General features: G+C 36.6%; 1 protein-coding gene across 4 annotated transcripts in view; it reads left to right on the plus strand.

Annotated features, from left to right (window-relative positions):
* Positions 1-1,398: 1,398 nt before the first annotated feature.
* LOC134540633 (sodium-independent sulfate anion transporter-like) overlaps positions 1,399-20,145 on the plus strand; it is an 82,107-nt gene continuing 63,360 nt past the window's right edge. Inside the window, exon 1 of one of the 4 annotated variants that reach the window (XM_063383489.1) lies at positions 1,399-1,487. The gene's annotated coding sequence lies outside the window, so the exon portion shown is untranslated. Of the gene's footprint in view, positions 1,488-7,890; positions 7,981-20,145 lie in introns of those variants that run through there. The other 3 variants (XM_063383487.1, XM_063383490.1, XM_063383488.1) reach the window with 3 other exon arrangements.

Here is a 20,145-nt window from a genome sequence, read left to right on the forward strand (position 1 = left end):
TCAACCATGATTTTTTTTTAATCCATGGAATAGATAATCGAATCTTTAAGAGTTGGACTTTATTTTGTTTTGTTATGCTTGCATATTTATGTGCGCAGTTAAAACTGGAAAGTTATCCAAGGGTAGGGTTACAAACAAATTTTAACTATTGGATGTACTGGGACAACACAAAGCATACATGCTCGGGTAAGAATCCGATGCCAGCATTACTGCGAACTCTTTTTTGTTGTTGTTGTAGTGATACAGTTGTTTACACGTAAACTTCTGTTCCATCTACAAACAAAATTACTGAGTAAATGAATCTTTTTAAGCTAATTAATAAGTTGTTCCAGTCGTTGTGTTGTTGGGGGGGGGGGGGGGTGGTTTTTCATGGCTCTCCTTTACTTAGCCCTTTCCCTTTCCCGCATCTACTAAGTATACTTTCCCGCATCTAATAGGTATAATTTCTTGCATCTACTAAGCCTACTATCCCGCATCTACTAGACCTACTTTACCGCATCTACTAGGCCTACTTTCCTGCATATACTAAGCCTACTTTCCCGCATATACTAGGTCTACTTTCCCGCATCTACTAGGCCTACTTTCCTGCATCTACTAAGCCTACTTTCCAGCATCTACTAGGTCTAATTTCCTGCATCTACTAAGCCTACTTTCCCGCATCTACTAGGCCTACTTTACCGCATCTACTAGTTATACTTTCCTGCATCTACTAGGTCTACTTTACCGCATATACTAGGTCTAATTTCCCGCATATACTAGACCTACTTTACCACATATACTAGGTCTACTTTCCTGCATCTACTAGGTCTACTTTACCGCATATACAAGGTCTAATTTCCCGCATCTACTAGGTCTAATTTCCCGCATCTACTAGGGATACTTTCCTGCATCTACTAAGCCTACTTTCCCGCATCTACTAGGCCTATTTTCCCGCATACACTAGGCCTACTTTCCCGACTGTCGTAGAACAATAGCGGCATTTTCGCATCTTCAGCCCGGGCTATGAATACTGGACTTGAAAGAGTTCCGGACTTACGGAGCGGGGGAGGGAAAAAAAATTTACTCACTTAATTAACACTCACAAGTTGAAAATAACAATCACGAATACGCAGAAACGAGTTTCAAACAAAAGTTTAACAAAGAAAAGTGTTGTAAAAAGCTTAGAGAAACGTCGCATAATAGACGGTGCGTGGTGCGAAATAACACGCTGTATTAAAAAAAAATCACACGTAATCTCTTTAAGCACAATGTATACACAATTGTGCTGATAAGCAGCTAAGTCCGCACTACGCAGTCAAGTGGCTGGCGCGATAAGACTGCATTAAAAAAAAAAATACGATTTTTCTATCAAGGCACACGCACTTAAAATATATCTGCACGATTTATAATTGCATGTTAACTGCAAGTGCACATTCGGTTCGAACAGTTGAATCTGTAACCGTAGGAGCTGCTCACGGCAAGGAGTTCGACTCGCATAATCAAGGAAGGTAAGCTACTTGTGATTGCATAGTAATTAGTAGAGACCTTAAAAATTCGCGGGTTCATTTCGTGTTATGCTAAAATTCAAATAATTAATACCTTAGTGCTGCTTCTACCACTGGTTCACTGTTAATCTGGAGGACTGAGGGCCAATTAGAGACCCTCACTCGTAGAAGTGTCGAATCACAGGCCACCCAGTCGAGACGACTCACAAGTCAGCAGCCAGTGAACAGTTGGCATTTTTCTCGAGTGTGTAGCGGATATTGGAGTCAATCCTGGAGGTCATTTAACCCGCGAATTTTCCCGGTCTCTAGTAATTAGCCATTAAATCACGAACACGATCCCAACAAGGAATTTATTATTCACTACTAACTACTCTTGATTTGGTACAGTTTTACTTCAACTACTATTTTATAGATACAATTCTCTCAGTTGCGAAACAAGTTACGCCTTGTACGTTTATTGGTTGGCTAGGAGGGGAAAAAGAAAAAAAGGGGAGGAGGGGGGTAGTAGAGTGTTAAAGACCCTGACACACTGTCGGACATTTGTCTCCAACTTAATTTGTCAACCGAATTGGAGGGGCAATACAGATCCAATTTTTTTCCCCATCAGATAAATTTGGACATATAACCTCTAACATGTTTTTAAACAGTAGCATACTATAAAAGTTTATTTTTGGTCTGAGCTATCTCACACTTTTAAATTTTGATCTCATTTAAAATTTAAATGACATAGAACAGCGCTTAGTGGAACTTTTTTAAAACTTGTTATGCTATTGGTGGAATTTTTTAAAAATTATTAAACACGTAAAGTATTTTAAGTCACAGTAATAATTTTTATATGTAATAGAAACATAGTTTCCTCTTTACACATAAAATAATTTCGCACACGACATTAATGTTAATGTTATTTCGCTTTTATAACGTGTTTGATCGCAAATGTTGTTTTTTTCGCCATTTTAAAAGATTCGTCGTGGCATCGAACTTGACAAGCAAACATGTCTGCGTTAGTGAAGGTTTTATAGTGATGTGCCGAAACCTTTCGAACTTCGACCCGAAATTTTCGGAAGGTGTTGCGTCGGGAGCGAAAAAAATTTATTTGAGACACAGCGCGTCAGAACCTCGAAGCACTATTCCTGCCCCCCGCTGACGGGGACAAACCACAACGCCGAAATACCGCAACGCCGAACGTACAATAACGCCGAATACCATAACGCCAAACGTACAATAACGCCGAATACCATAACGCCGAATGCCAAATTGACTACAACAGCTAGAAAACTGCTGTGTACCACAACGCCGAATGTACAATAACGCCGAATACCATAACGCCGAATACCATAACGCCGAATACCATAACGCCGAATGCCAAATTGACTACAACAGCTAGAAAACTGCTGTGTACCACAACGCCGAATGTACAATAACGCCGAATGTACAATAACACCGAATGTCAAATTGACTACAACGCCCGACAGCTATAAAACTGCCGTTTACCACAACGCCGAAATACATTAACGCCGAAAAATGTCATTGCAGGACTGCCACAAAGGTTAGGTTAGGTAAGATAAGGTTAGGTTAGGTAAGATAAGGTTAGGTTATGCTAGGTTAGGCTAGCCTGGGTTAGGTTAGGTTGTGGTATTTCGGCGTTAAGATACATTTAAGAAACACACGCAAACTCATTCAGTGTTGTTTTTGATTTTGCTCCTGTGGCCCCCCCCCCCTCCCCGCAGCAACATTTTTTGGCGTTACTGTATTTCGGCGTTGTGGTAATTCGGCGTTGTGGTACACAGCAGTTTTCTAGCTGTCGGCGTTGTAGTTATTTTGGCATTCGGCGTTGTAGTAACGACCCCCCCGGCTGACGTTTGCGTGAGGACTGTTCGAAACCCGAACGACGCAAAACCCCATCAGGGCGCGTCCAGTGATTGGGGAGAAGACACTCAGCTTCCTCGGCTGTTGCAAAGAGACGTGACGTTTGCGCGACTTGTTCGGAAGTTTTGAAACGCGTGGTTCGCAATCGCCAATTCCCCCCCCCCCCCTTCCAAACCACCAACCCCCCCCCCCCCCACCCACCTAAACCCGCGCGCACTCGCCTCGATACGACGACGAAACCAATTACGGAACTCTTCCTGTCGCTGGTCGATTCAAGTGTGTCTTTTTTTTCCCCCCCTTCTTTATTCTTCTCCCCCCCTCCCTCCCCACTCCTTCATCCAGCCGCATTACGCCAATGCAAACGCATAGTCATTCTTCTTCTCTCCACGTTTCCCAATGCCATTTTTAGTTTATTTTTCCTTCAAGACTTGTTCGAGGACGAAATAATGTGTTAACATTTCCCCACGAACAAACGGGAAGAATGTGAAAGCCAAAAATTGCAGGAAAAGTATTATAATTTCCATTCCAAAACCCTCCGCGAAATGAAATCACGCGTACGCGACAGTGACGGTTTGATGAAAGTGCGAAGTAAACTTTTTTTTTTTCCTTACGGAAAATACAATGGACGGCTCCAAGTACAGTAGCGCCGAACTCTTTCATTTTAATTTACCTCGTGAGTCAAGTTTTCTGTGGGGAAAAAAAACGTAATTCGATGAGAAAAGAAAAATGCTGGTCAATACATTTTTTCATTTCAGTTCGATTTCTATATTTGCGTATTAGGAAAAAAAATTGTGAATTTTTTTTTTTTGGGCTTGTGTAATGACACGATTTCGCCCAGAGCTTGATCGTTAGCAATAAAAAAAATCGAGTACAATCTATCAGGAAATAATTTAACATTTCTACTAGGTCTACTTTCCCGCATCCACTAGGTATACTTTCACGACTGTCGCAGAACAATAGCGGCATTTTCGCATCTTTAGCCCGGGCTATGAATGCTCGACCTAACGATTATGAACACGACTGACGCTGGCTTTACTTCCGTTAAACATGTAGAAACTGGTATTAAAGAAAAGGGGTGTGACTGTGTCATGGACACGGCCGTGTGTTGTACGGGAATACGTGTACGTAACAGGTAATATTTTCTATACAAAATATAAAATACGCTATTTTATGTATGTTATAATCATGAATGAAGACTAAGAATTCGTGCATAGGCCGACATGATATATATTTTTAATTTAACACCATACATATTAACTCTAACTATTTTACACTAACGTTTTATGTATGCAATCGATAGATTTTGACGAGAGCTGACGATTGAAACTCAAACTAACGTCGTAGCTTCTCCGAGTCAAAAGTTATACTAAATGAAAATCTCGAAACGCAGAAAAATGACCTCAAAATGGCGGCGCTTCCCCCTCCACCGCGCGCGATGCGTCACAGTCCTCACTTAGCGTAACGAATTCTTTGATCCTTTAGCTATCCAGTGGTGTAATTAAATTTTGTGATGGAGATGATAGACATGTAGATCCAACACCAAACTGAATCGCCTCCCACCATGGAAGCAATTTTAAAGACATATTCACGTAAAAAAAAGACAGTATTTTTTTTTTTTTGCCATAGAAACAGACTCGTGCGAAACTCGTCTAGCCTCATAAACGCGTCTTGGGAAGACCAGTTCAAGGACTCTCGCAAATTGCGAGAAGTGACAGCAGGTTTGACGGAAAGATGACGGGGGTGGGAGTTTCCCCTTCTTCTGCATCCACCTTCGCTTAGCGCTTCACTTGTTTTGTCAGCTAGTTAGCACCGTCCCAGAAGTAAGTAGTACCCCCCACTCCCCACAAACCCTGACGACACTTGCGCTAGGTTAGTTTCACACGAGTGAGTAACCAAGTCCGTACTCAAGATGAAGAACCAGGACGTTTATATATATATATATATATATATATATATATATATATATATATATGTGTGTGTGTGTGTGTGTGTGTGTGTGTATCATTACCTGCAATATCTGGTTGACGTTCAATGGTTACATATAAGATATTTTTCCTTTTTGACGTGACAACGTCTAATAAATCGATGAACGCCGGCTGCACGGCACGAAAAAGTGTCCCGTTACGCACATTGTTCCGTTACTCTGTGTCCCGGTACGCTCATTGTTCCGTTGCGCCGCATCTATCTCTCTTCCACTCGACTGTTTATAAAGTGAAGTGAAAAGTTAATGTGGTTTTCATTGCTTATTACAACAATAATTTCGGCAATAAAGGTTAATTATTCTTGCATTTTAAAAATATGATTACTAGTAGGCCTATAATTTCAAGTATTTATTATTTTATTATTAAAATAAAAATGATTCAATTTTATTCATAAAGTAGGCAATCATTTCATCAATGTTTTGTTATGACGTTGTCACGTTCAACTATCGTCCGTAAACCGATTTTACAGACAACCAATTTTTCATGTGTAACATCTTAGCTCTCGGTATACGGCATTTGGTGTGGGAGTGATTTCGTGAAAGGAACGGAAGGCGCGTGGAACGGAAATGTGTAAACCACGGTGCTGCCATCTGCGGCGGATGGCGCGGAACCAAAGTCCACAAAGCCAAAGGGAAAACTCTGTAGTATTGACCGTTCAGTGAATTTTTACAAGAAGGGTCAGTATTTAAATAAAAATTGCTTGTATAAATTCACGTCCAAAGCCGGAGTTCTGTATTTTTTTTCTTCGAGTTTTTTTCCAGCTTTTTTTTTTATCGCCGTTTCGTTAATTTTGATCTAATATTAAAGAGATTGAATCGTCAACGTAGCTGCTCCGGCAGCGAATTCTAGCGGCGGGTGCGGAAACTACGTGTGATTCGCGCCAGAAATGTAGTTGAAAACACAATTTGCGTATATTATTAACTTTCGGCATTATTTTTTTTAGTAATTATATGTTAAATTATGTTTCCGAGTTTTGTATTGTAAGTGTATTTGCAACATTCTTACTTATGAATTTGCTCGTTACCGAGGTTAGATGTTACACAATTTCCCCCCCCCCCCCAAACCATCCCATTTTTTACGAGTGTTTCATTGAACAGTTTTTGGAGTCGTTTAATTTCAAAACACACTATCTAGTTGAAATTAGGAATTAATCAGATCCGATAATTTTGGTATGTTTTTAACGAGTCGTTTAATTCTACATTATTCAGACTCGACACTTTTCGTATTCGTTGCGTCTAGAAATGAACATTCTGATTGAAGTTTGGATGTTACTAGATTTGACATTTTCCCCCCTTAGTTTTTAAAACGAGCGTTTTATTCTACGGTATTCATACTCAAATTTTTTAAAATTCAATACTTTACAAATCGCACTTTATGGTTTAACAATTAACTGACATGAAATGCAGCAAAATAAGATTGTGTAGCAGAAATTGCATATTTATTAAAGAATGATTTCTGCAGAAATTGCTATCTATAAAATTTTTACTGTCTAATAAAGTCTGGTCAAAAATAAATCAAATCTCGATAAGAGTTTTTTTTAGCACTCTAAATAAAAAATGGGTGAGAAAAGTATTTGTTTGAGCTAAAGTATGATTAAATAAAAATAAAAAAGTAATTTGTTCAACACCGAAAGATTGAACTGAACTAAAACTCTGTATAACGTAAATTTTTTTCTAATAAGCTTAAAATAAGAATCAAGTAATAGACAAAACAATTAATTTTAATGAAAAAGAATGGGATGCTTCATATCAGTTGTCCTAAATTCTCTATCAATAATGTCTATTCGTTAGGATAGAGTCATTAAGAAAATGAAAAAAGAGAACAATGCACAATTCATATCAGATGTCTATAATTTTCTACCACAAATGGATATTCTTCAGTACAGAGCCACTATGAAAAAGAATGACGTGAGTACCCCACACTATAATTCATTAAAAAAAAAATGTTTTGTTTAATACTTGATTCTTATTTTAAGCTTATTAAAAAAATTACGTTATACAGAGACGTAGTTTATTCTTTCACCGTTGAATAAATTACTTAAATTTAAATATTTTTTTACTTTGAAATTCATACAAAATAAAAGCATTTTTAGTTCCTTAAACTGTAGCTTTATATTTTACTTTTTAGTTCATATTTAATTCATTTTTTATCAATTTATTACAATAATACTATAAGATAATACTGAATGCAAATATTATATAAATATACGTAATGAAAATATTTCTCCAAAAAAATTTCACCATAACTAGGTATATTTTTTAAGGCCTGAAAGTAATTTTATTCTCCTGCCTGGATTCCCCCGTGGATTTTTGATCGGACGTTCAGGTTTTTTTTTTGCAACTCTGCGCGCGTCACATTGGGAAACACGTGTTACGTGTGAGGGTGTGCATTACCCCTACCCCCTCCTCTTCAAACACCGGCCCTCCCCTCAAACCTTCAACAGCATCCTGCATCTCTTGTCAACGAGAGCTGAACACATCAGCATCAGCGTCCAGTGAGTGGAGCGGCGAGTCAGTCCGTTTCATCCGGGTCTCGCCTCCGGGTCGGGCCGGACCCGTTCTTCCTGCGCGGACTGAACGACTGCCGGGAGACGCCGCGCCGGGGAAGAGCGTTCCGTTAAGCAAAGTTCGTGCACGCCGCGCGCACAGGTAGGGCATCAACCGTGAATTATTTACTTACCCCCCTTCCTCCCCCCCCCCCCGGGCGCGTGTTCTGAAGAACGAACGGTCTGTGCAATGACGTCATGAAGACACGCAACCTTTTGGCGGGAAAATAGGCAACTGTTTTCATTTAGGCTCTATTTACGCAGTTGTTATAATAATTATGAATTATTTAATCCCAGACACCGTCATCGGGACAAATCCCGGAGATCATGAACTTCAGTTTAATAATTTTACTGATGGATTTTTTTTTTTGCTATCGAGTGACGAGCGACTTTTGAAAAAAAAAAGTACAATGTCAATCCTGACCTGTTAAGTGAAGTTGTGATCTGCGTTTTTTTTTTTTTTTTAATTTTTGAGCAGTAATACTTAAAACAAAATACTGGTCAAAATTATTCGGATTTAAAAAAATTGAAGAAAATTCTGCTTCCATTTAATGAATAATTCATCCTAACTTTGATAAAAATAATAACTTAAAATAATTTACACAATCATTGCACATTAATATCATAAATGTTTCAAGTGAATGAGGCATTTAATTAAAGAGTCAAAAATGTACTTGATAAGTGTGAGAGTGTAGTTGGTTATAGTGGACACAGAAATACAAGGGAATTTTTTTTCAGGCAACTTTGGGAGATGGAGGAATATTCTAGAGTAAATATTTTGCAGATGCAACATAATAATAATACATTTTGAAGAATGGAGCTAGCAGAACATCAAAAGCAATGTCAGGCCTGGTCTCAAAATACGCAAGAAACTCAAGTACGCAAGAAATGAAACGAAAAAAAAATAATTAAATAATTATATATATTTAAATACACAATAATCAGGCAACTTTAAACTTATGGCCTTTCGGCTTGTGTTTCTACCTTCCATATTTTAAGTGTTTTTCGAAAACCTTTAAAGACGCAGACGTTACGCGTGTTTGAGACCATGATGAAGATTTTATTATAATCATGAAAAGTTCACGAGAGCAAAATTATTTTTAAAATAAAATTATTGACTTCACACGGTCTTGTGAAAAAGCAAAGAGAATAATATGTTTCGGTTAAAAAATTTCTTGTTGTAGTGTTGGTAACATCTGCTTTATAAACGACCGCGATTTTTATTGAGTAACATTTCGATTTGCATTTTGTGCGTTATTAATTCCTTACGAAATTCTTAAAATCTGGCATGTTCGGTAATCGTTGCGTTATTTTTTTCCGAAAGCAAACACCCGTGCATTAAGACCCGTGTTCTTACCTTAATTAGAATGACGTCACTCTATCGCACGGAAAACTAACTGCCCTGTCTGCAGTTACGATGTACGATGTCCGAATCACGGGAGCGCATTTAACGTAAGGGCACAAAATTGTTTTTTTCCGAATTTTTTAAAAATTTTTAAATATTCTTTTCAAGGCACTGTAAACGAGCACGCAGCAAAGATTTTTAAAGTTCATTTAACTCGTGGGAAGTTGCAGGATTTCGATGATATTTATTTTAGTTATTCTGTGATTGGGAAGAAAATATTAAAAGCACTGATCGATATTTTGTCTTGGTTCTACTTGGTTTTCTATCACGCACCGTCTGTTATTTTCTGTTTGTCTTTTTGAAACGGGAACAGGAAACAGAAAATATCACGAACCTTCTACTTCTTCTTCTTCTTCTTCTTCTATACTACCAAATTGCACAGATCGTAACTAAAAAATGGGGTGGGGCTGTGTCATGGACACGGCCGTGTGTTGTACGGGAATACGTGTACGTAACAGGTAATATTTTCTATAAAAAATATCAAATACGCTATTTTATGTATGTTATAATCATGTTTGCACACCAAGAAGTCGCGTATAGGCCGACATTATTTATTATTTAACACCATATATATTCACAGTAACTATTTTACACTTATGTTTAATATATATATAGTCGATAGATTTTGACGAGAGCTGACGATTGAAACTCAAACGAAAGTCGTAGCTTCTCCGAGTCAAAAGTTATGCTAAATGGAAATCTCGAAACGCAGCAAAATGACCTCAAAATGGCGGCGCTTCCCCCTCCACAGCGCGCGATGCGTCACAGTCCTCACTTAGCGTAACGAATTCTTTGATCCTTTAGCTATCCAGTGGTGTAATTAAATTTTAGATGGAGATGATAGACATGTAGCTGCAACACCAAACTGTATCCTCCGATATTTTGTTAGCATTCGATTTTTTTTTAATTGCCTCCCATGTGATACTACATCAGATCACAGAACACTAAAACTTTAATTTAAAATAATTTATTTATGTTTTTCCGTATTTGTTTACATTTTTATTTGTCACAAATTTATATATCTTTCATGTTAATTAACTTCTATATTTGTTTTGGTTAATTGCTTTGAGCTTCTCAACCTTTCTCTATGTTAATAATTTTAAATGTAATATCTTTTAAATGCTTAATTCAAGGCCGGTGATTGGCCGATAAATCGGCGGATCTTTTAAAGACATTGTTGGTTATAGACGCTATTAATTTTGTAAGAGAAGAGAAAAAAAACTTCGGTGTGCCATCTTGTGGATTGTGTGTGTTGTCGCGTCGGGCCTTGCCGACGTGACATTTTAAATAATATATAGCATCGATACGTCTCTCAAATTGGCAAGGAAAATACGCCCGAGCTTCGGCGAAGCTCTGAGAGTAATGGTTTTATTGAGGCTTTATCTAAAACCATATATCATCAAATCTTCAGGTATGACTATATGCTATGTTGAATCCTGAGCAGTCACGTCACCGAATCATAGCACTATTTGAGTAAGTGATCATCTGCTGTCTGATTATGCTAATTGTTTTAAGTCAATCGTCTTTGAATAATATTAAAGCCTCTAGTTTTCTTGGAATTATGGCACGATTAATTTGTTGTACGACTTCACTCAGAAGTCTTGAAGTATATTGAATTTCATGCGATCCGACGAATACTGAACTAGCTAAATTTATTTTTATCTCCTAACAAATGAACTTTTGTATCTGTTGTGCCCAACGTAATTTTATTAGCTACTTAATATGTTGTTTTCTTTTTATTCGCAAGTGTAAGCAACCGTCTTTGTCATTTTACTTTTTAATGTAAAACAATAAAAGTATTATAATTAATATTAAATTAATTTTTCTATCTAATAAATAATTAAGTTGGGTACCTTCTGGTACTGGCACCCATTAAAGATTCAGAAGCGCATGACAAGGAGAATTTATTAATCTGTAACTGTGAAAGGGCTCATTTACTGTGACAGTAAATTGTGTACTCAGCAGGGGGCATTACACCCACTGTGGAATCGATTTTGAAGACGTATTCACATTAAAAGTCCAAGCTTCTACCTTTTCCTCCTACCTTTTCATTCTACCTTTTCCTTCTACCTTTCCCTCCTACCTTTTCATTCTACCTTTTCCTTCTACCTTTTCCTCCTCCCTTTTCCTCCTCCCTTTTCCACCTACCTTTTCATTCTACAATTTCCTTCTAGCTTTTACTTCTTTTTATACCTCTTCTACTTCTTCTTCTATTCTACCAATAAGCACAGATCGGAACCAAAAGTCCAAGTTGACCAATGTATCAGGACAATCTCCCGCACCGCCTGCGACGCGACGTCAAGAGCGTCGACTTTCCATCGCAGGTTCGCGCCTTCGTGCGTGTAAAGGCCCGTCTACAATAGCAATGTCCTAAACTGTGTCCGAAGGACACTCGTTGCTGATTGGTCCACGTGACCCTCTGACGTCATGCGTCAAGTGGGCGAAGGTCCGAACCTACCTGGTCCGAAGACATTCGTCAATTTGAACTTTTTGTTCCCAACCTGTGTACTTCTGACACAGAAAAAAGAACATAACACTCACGATAATTGAATTTCCGGTTCCCGTTTGAAAACGTGGTGTTTTGTTTTTGTTATTGAAGGAAATGGAAGGTGTTGTAAGTCAGTTATAACTTACATAACTTTCATAAGTTCAATCTCGAACTACAAAGCATCAAAACAATAAACAAAAAAAAAAACATTTGGTTTGGCACATTTACTGCGATCTGGCGACTACTTTAGAAATCAATACATTCGGACATCGGACGTCGCAAATTGTGGACAGGGCAGTTTTCGGTGAGACAATGTGACGTCACTCACATTCGGATAAGGACACGGACCACGCACAGGTTCGGACTATTGTAGACGGGCTCTGACGGAACAACGGAAATGCGTTGTTTGTTTTTTCGCGAGGCAGCAGAGACGTGACCTTGACCCCACAACAGCTGAGGCCAACTTCGACGGACGACAATCGCAGCAGTACTTCACGGAACTTCATCCGACCTCCGTGGCGTAGTCGGATGCACACAACAAGCATACGGTGCGAAGGAATTTTTTTTCTTCTGGGTTTCGAGACCCGGGCGAGGCATGGCTGTTGATCTACGTACGGCAAATTTTATCGATGATATGATAATGAAAAAAGGGTTTCGAATATGAAAGAAACGACCCTGTGGCCGTTGGCGCACAGCTGAAGGCTACCAGAAAATTAATGAAATAAAAAATATATATAACTAGATAATGCCCGGCATGCGTTGCAATGCCTCAATCAATTTTTTAATTTTTTAAACGTATACTAAGCATCTCTCTTTATCTCTATAATTCTCTATCTCTCTATGTATATCTCTATAACTCTCTCTATCTTTCTATTTATATCTCTATCTCTCTATATATCTTTCTACATATATATCTCTATATATCTTTCTAGCGGACCCGACAGACATTGTCCTGCCCAAATGTACTTTTTGTGAGATATGGATATGGCGGTAAGTATTTCTACGCTGGACATTTTGTATCTTCTCATTATACATACCCCTCCTCTTATGCACGCCACTGCCGTTACCAAAAACCTTTCCCATGTTTACGCAGAAGGCAACAACAATGCAAAAGCCCGTTGCCATGGAGGCTAATTATCAACAATGCTTATTTTTTTTTTGCTTTCAAAGCGTGTTTTTTTAGTTTTTTCTTAACTCAGAATCGAGATAAAATATCCAATCGTGAATCTAAACCATCCTCGAATCCCCGTGAACTCACACAAAAAATTTCATCAAAATCGGTCCAGCCGTCTAGGAGGAGTTCAGTGACATACACACGCACACAAGAAATATATATATATATAAAGATAAAATACAGAACTTCTTGCCACTTGCGTCAGAGCTTGACAGAACGCAACCAGGAAAAGCTCAAATTCTCCTACTACAGCTGCTCCTGACAATTTATTGCAATTGCTTACAAACCGTAACTAATATTAAAAAAAAATTGGTTGTCTGTAAAGTCGCTTTACGGACGATAGTTTAACCTGAAAAATTCATAACAAAACATTGATGAAATGATTGCATACTTTTATGAATAAAATTGAATCATTTTTATTGAATTATCACTATGTTGTATGGATACAAAAAAAGGAGTGAAATGAAATCTATAATTTCATTGATATATTTACTTTTATTTGCACTCATTAATTCAAATATGTTTATTAGTTTAACGAAGAGATTATTTTAACTATAACTTTTATACATGTTTGCTTTTTAACTTCTTCCAATCTTTGTTATTCGGTTAAGGATAGGACGATGATAGAAAAAGTAGGAAACGAACGGGAGTGTTTCAAGTTTGATGTGCCTCGAAAAAGTCAAATCGATGGTTGTTCCAATCGAGTGGAAGAGAGATAGATGTAGTGCAAGCGTACAATGAGCGTAACGGGACACCGCGTAACGGGACAATGTGCGTTACGGGACACTTTTTTCGTGCGTGCAGCCGGCGTTCATTGATTTATTAGACGTCACGTCAAAAAGCAACCTTTCAATGGTTTTGACACCTAGCAAGAATTTTTTTATACTATGCAAGTAAAGGGCGAAAAGAAAATTTTTCTCTGGACTGCTATTCTCCTGCATTAAACACTTGACTAATAATTAGTGATTACAATTTAGTCTTGCGAGAGTTTTTGAAGTGAAAAGTTTGGATGGGTAGTAAATTCATGTTAAGTCGTCATCGACATGGTCAAGTGACGTGCTAAAGATAACACTGTATCTATTCCTATTAGTATAACTTATTAACTTATTGCGCTTTTAAATCTTAACTGTACGATTACTGTGCAGTAAAAAGTAATTATAAAATATATTAATATTCTCATATATATTTATAGTTTGAATAACGAAGAAAACGGAGTCTTTGTAGCAATATAACCTAAAAATTAAGAACATCATTATTTATTTTTAATACCTACATTTACTATGCAATGCATGTTTTATAGTAATTTAGGAGTTATTTTAGTAACGTGATAAAACAAATTTGTTGTGTGATAATATTTTTTCGTAAAAATTGCGAAAATGTTTTCACTTTTGTCGGCTGTCCTCATGACTGCGTTGAAGTATTTTTTTTTATGGATACAGGTTTGTCAATGTATAAAAACATTATAGGAACTCAATTATTTCAAGAACCTTAAAAAATAAATATTTTCTAGAACTGTTAATTTTGTTTTTGCATTTAAAAGTTAAAATTAGGGATTGTATGTAACGTTTATTACCGAATCTCTATCTTAAATTTATGGATGATCTTAAACTTTTGGCGGAACCTGTATGTATTATATTAAAAAATATGTATATATTCTTAGATTATTATATCAAAGTTTCTGTTTATTTTTATATTCTTTGGTTTGTTTCTCATACAAATATTCAGTTTCATTCCGTACTTGATGGCATTTTGCATACTCGATCTTCGAAAGAAGAGGATCGGCTTAGAGTCAACGTGAGATTTCGGAAAACAAACCCCTCCCTCAAACGTCGCCGCAACCCTTAAAACAGAATTTTGGGTGCTTCTTGATGAGATGTTGCTCTTGCATTGTTGATGCTTTCATCTCCTTGGAAACGGCGATTGCATTGTTAATGGGTTACAATGCAGTGGCGTACTCATGAGAAGGGGCTTGTGTAATGAGGGTGTTCTGACCGTGGACCACCGCAGCAAAGCGGGGGTGCATCAGCTAGTACTATAAAAACGTTTCCGTTTTTTTGTTCGTTTCTTACACAAATCTACATTTTTTTTTACCCCGAGCTTGGTGAAATTTTCACACAAGATTTAGGAAAACCTCCCTCTTCCACTCGTTAAAGTTAAATTAGAATTTCGGATATGATTCATGAAAATTTGTACATTAGACGTACAAGACAGGAAGAAAGTTATTACTGACAACTTCTGCTATCGAAAAAAAATTATAAATCACGCTTAGATGCCTAGATGAAGCTTCCTCACTCTGGATGAAGCCCAGGCAACGCTGGGTAACAAACACACACAAAACAAACAAAAAAAACTCAGACAACACAGCACACAACACACAAAAACACACAAACACACACAAACACAAACACACACACTTAGAACTCAACCGATTAAGCGCTAGAGGGCTGCACTGTGATAACGTTATGGAGTTACGAGAAAAAAAAATACCGAAAGAGACAAAACGTTGCTACGAACAGAAATACTTCACAAGTCCAGAAGTAGGCTTGAAACATACTCTCATCGACTCAGAGTCAGATTCCAGAATAATTATACGTTTGTTAATGTATTTTTTTTACTGACATAAAGGTTAGGTTAGTGTTACGTAAAGAAGATTCTTGAAAAAAAGTTATTATATTCAAAAATTATAATATTTTGGTTATAAGCATCTGAAGAACCTTGTTACTTAACTTTTCTGTAATAGAATAATTACACAATCTGCAAGCTCTTTTACATTGATAGCTGATCTGCTACAAACAAAACATGAATTGTTTTAATTGCATTTAAAAACTAGGAAATTTTTATCAAGCAACATAGTACGTAGTGCGTATTTTCCTCGGGACTGATGTTTGTTTATACAGATTGTTCACAAATAACGATGTTAGAAAATTCCGCATTTCTTGGAAAAGGAAGGTTTTATTGCGGGTTAGCCGAAATACAAAAATATATTACATTCATTATAAAAATATTCCCACTTTTAAAGTAATAAATATTTTCTATAACGATTTACCTTTTTTTATATCATCGAAACATGAAATGGAGGAGAGTATTGTTAAGTAGATCCAGCCACCAATTTTCAAAACGAAATTTTTTAACATTATATTTATTCGTTGTTTAAAATTTAGACACTTAATGGTTTGGTGATATCTGTATTATTATTTTTGTTGGGAAGGTTTTGTTTCCGTTTCACTATTGAACGTAACTCAAATGAATTCTTGGTTGGGTTGGGTCAGCAAAATTTAAAACCCTTTGAAAAATTAAAAAAAAAAAAAAAATAAATTAAAAATGGATTTGGCTGTGTCATGTACGTGTACTAACCGGTAATATTTTCTATAAAAAATATAAAATACACAACAGCTGTTAGTGGTATGTAAAAATTCATTACCTACCTAGCTATGACTTACCAGTGATGTCAGACCTAGGTCATGTATTCACGTGGTCAAATTAACTCCACTTACTGCTACTACAGCATGTCGGTGATGCGAACTCACAAGATTTTACCCATCCAAAAAAAGAGTTCAACACGCACATGATACAGTCGAGTGTACACAATGTACTAGTGTATATATGCGTATACACGCACACAGGCCGCTGCGCGTCGCCAGTCTGGCGCAACACGTCACTAGCATGTCGGTGACGCGAACCCATAAGTTTTGCCCATACCAAAAATCGCCCAACGCGGCTAAAGAAGTTTTCACTTCAAAAAAACATTTTGGATTTGTATACACATTTTTACTATTCACCGTCTGCAAATTTGTGGCTTCAGTGACTTCTACGATAGACTGCACAGTCCTATATAAGCACACTCGGGCGAATGACACCTGTTTAACTGTCTGCTCACGTGACAAATAAATAAGTGCCTTTACAGTAGTTTCGTGATTCGATGGTTCTTTGGCGAACCGTTTGTCGTCACCAAAAAAAAAAAAAATCATTACAAAATAAATCTGTGTATTTGTACACTCACGCAGACGCAAACATTCTCACCGAAATGTTCCATACAGCACTACAAAAAATTATTAATACATGGGACTGAAGTAATCACGTAAAGTATTACAATTATTTGTAATTTTGTAAATTTCTATGAAAGCAATCATGCTGTTTGTCTATGCTTTGTGTTGCCTCAGTGCCTGCAATAGTTAAAGTTATTTGTAAACTGTTCCCCGAATAGCTTTCCAGTATTAACTGCGCAGATCAAAAATGCATAATAAAACAAAAAGTCAATTAGTTAAATATTTTAATTTCATTATATAGTTCAAAAATTTTTTTTCTTGTATAAAACATCAAAAGAAATATTTAGTAGTGTTTCCAAAAACGTATTTTGAAATATGCAAAAATAACCGTAGCAATGTGCTAGACAACTTTACAACATTTTTCTTGTTGCATTACAAACTTCTTTTGGTAACTGGTTTCAAAAGAAATATTCTGTAAAAGAACAAAAAACAAATTATGTTTTATATACCAAGATATTTTCGTATCAAATATCTGCAAGTGCTCTTTCGTATCTTATCACAACAGCTAAGATCGAAAAATCAAAAGCACGTGCTATGAAGAGGTTATTAGCTGTGTACGACTCGCAAATTATCATACTGGTACATTCCGGTAATTACCTGTGCGTAGCAGAATGAACTAGGCGCCAATGTAAAGAAGAAAAAAAACATGTTAAATTAAAAATACAATTTTTTATAATTTTAAATTTTTCAGTGTAAACTTAAAGAAAAAGTAATTTCCGAGAGTATGCATGATTTCAAAGAGAGGAAAAACATTCCGAAAGTTATTTTAGTAATGATTACTTCTTAATATTTATAATGTACAACTTTTTAAAATGGTAAATACCTGTAAACTACTCGAAATATTACAACGCTGCTTAAAATAATCAAGAAGGAATTAGAGTAACAAAAAATTAAATTTCCAGAATTTTAATTTATTTTATTTTTTAAAAGAGAGCCAATTCTAAAAAAAAATTATCAACAAATACAGTGTATGTAATTTTACATAATATTATATAGAAAACTTTATTGTACTACAAGCTTTGTTCAAAATACATAAAAGTATATGTTATAATTAAATAACTGAAGTGATTATTTACCACGCATTACAATGTAAAGTATTACTGACCTTTATTTTCACTACATTGTATTTGTATAAACAAAATGACGTCGTTCTAAAAGTTAACACTAAGTCCATCTGCAAAAAAATTAATTTCAATAAATTACTTGATACGCAAACATCATAGCTATCGGTATACGGCATTTGGTAAAAATAATTTCGTTAAAATGGAACCTGAAGTCGATGAACGGAAATGTGACATAAATATGGCGGACTCACAAGTAGGAACATTAACCAGTGTATAGACACTGTCGTGAATATTGGGGGAAATTACCAAACATACTGGTGTGCCAATCCAACCTCTATAAAAGTACAACTATCAATTTATATTTTATGCTATAATTTATAGTCAAAAATATAAATAATGACAAATTAAAAAAAATAAATATGCTATGAAGATTTTTCACAATCCTTAGCTAACACTGAAATGTAGAGATAGCGCAATGTTAGTCATACTAAAGAGAGACAGGGAATTGTGAGACTTGTTAACGCACATTTTTGTTACATTTCGTTTACAGCTAGAATTCAGCTAGAATTTTTTCAGGTTTTGTTATTTTTTTTCGGAGCCGTTTCATTGTAAAGTTTAAAATTTTGGTCTGCTAATCAACATATGAAATATTGCTCCGGCAGCGAATTCTAGCGGCGGGTGTGGAAACTACGGGTGATTATCGTCAAGTAATGTAGTTGAAAACTAAATTTTCCTACATTTATAAGATCGGCACAAAATGAAGGAAAAAAAAATAAAGGTAAAGTTCATGTCCAAGTTTCGTATTATTAGTGTATTTGCAACATGATAACACACGAAATTTTTTTGTTACCGAAGTTAGATGTTACACATCTCTGGCCAGTTGTGAAAGACTCATTCACAATTTTTTTTTCTTTATTTAACTGACTGGAACTATCAAATATTTGGCCACACCTGGCAGGGCCGTTTTTACGCGCAGGCTATCCAGGCTGTAGCCTATGGGCCCGCACCACAAATGGGAGCCCGCACCACACGACACGAAAAAAAAAAAAAAAAAAAATACTGCGATGTGGATCTTCTTATATTCTTAAAATACGCGTCGACATAGCGTCCAGTTGTTTTGTGTGGATTAATTGCGCCGAAATAAACTTTTCTGCATAAATAATTTTCGATTGTTTTCATCGGTTTTGGTGTCACTTCATTCCCTAACCTCTAAATACTGTTTGGTTTAAATTGTCTAGTTTAATAATAAACCATTTTTTTTTCAAAACAGAAAAAATTGATCAAAAATATGAGTTTTGTAGGTCAATTAAAATAAACTATTCACCCAGACCCAGGTAAGAGGCACCCACTGTTTCACTGGGAGGGGATACTCAATATACCCCCCCCCCCACCCCTTTTCCCTTTAGAGAGAGCCCGCACTACAGACCCAGCCTAGGTGTGTTTTTTTTTCTAAGCGAATTTCTGGCAACTAAACACGTCTCCGTTGCCGCGGGGGAAAAAAAAAAAAAACTTTTAAATTCTCTTTCTTGCTGCCACTTTTCTGGCGGAAGTCTTCAAATGCAGACGGAGCAACGCCGTGTCCAAATTCGCCTGAAGCATATGCTTATAGGTAGGGTTGCCATATTTTTTCACGGACCAACCGGGACAGTTCTGTCTTTTTTACTTTAGGTTTTAGGGATGTCGGTTTCGGGGGGGAAGGGGGGGGGGAGGGTGTTATGAAAAGAAAAGAATAATGTAAAAAACACTTAAAATATAGAATAGATAATCTTTGTTATTTTATTCATAATGGTACACAAACATGATATTTTTACAAAACAAAACAGTTTTCTACTTGTTGTACCACTCGTATTTTTCACTTGGCGACTACCGCGAGATTCCGTTAGTGCTCGGTACAAGTCGAGCAGTTTCGTAAGTGGTAAGTATATTTTGGCGCTGCTAGAGTGGGGAAACATATTGACAATGACAATCACGCGGGGGCGGGGATGCGTATTGGTTGATTCAAGGTTACGTCGACTGCAGGCTTCGCCTCCAACGAACTTCTCTGCTGCCGACTTCTGTAAATTTGTATTACTGTGTTACTTACCAAAATGT

The sequence above is a fragment of the Bacillus rossius genome, chromosome 17 (genome assembly GCF_032445375.1).
Source record: "Bacillus rossius redtenbacheri isolate Brsri chromosome 17, Brsri_v3, whole genome shotgun sequence".
Lineage (NCBI taxonomy): Eukaryota > Metazoa > Arthropoda > Insecta > Phasmatodea > Bacillidae > Bacillus > Bacillus rossius.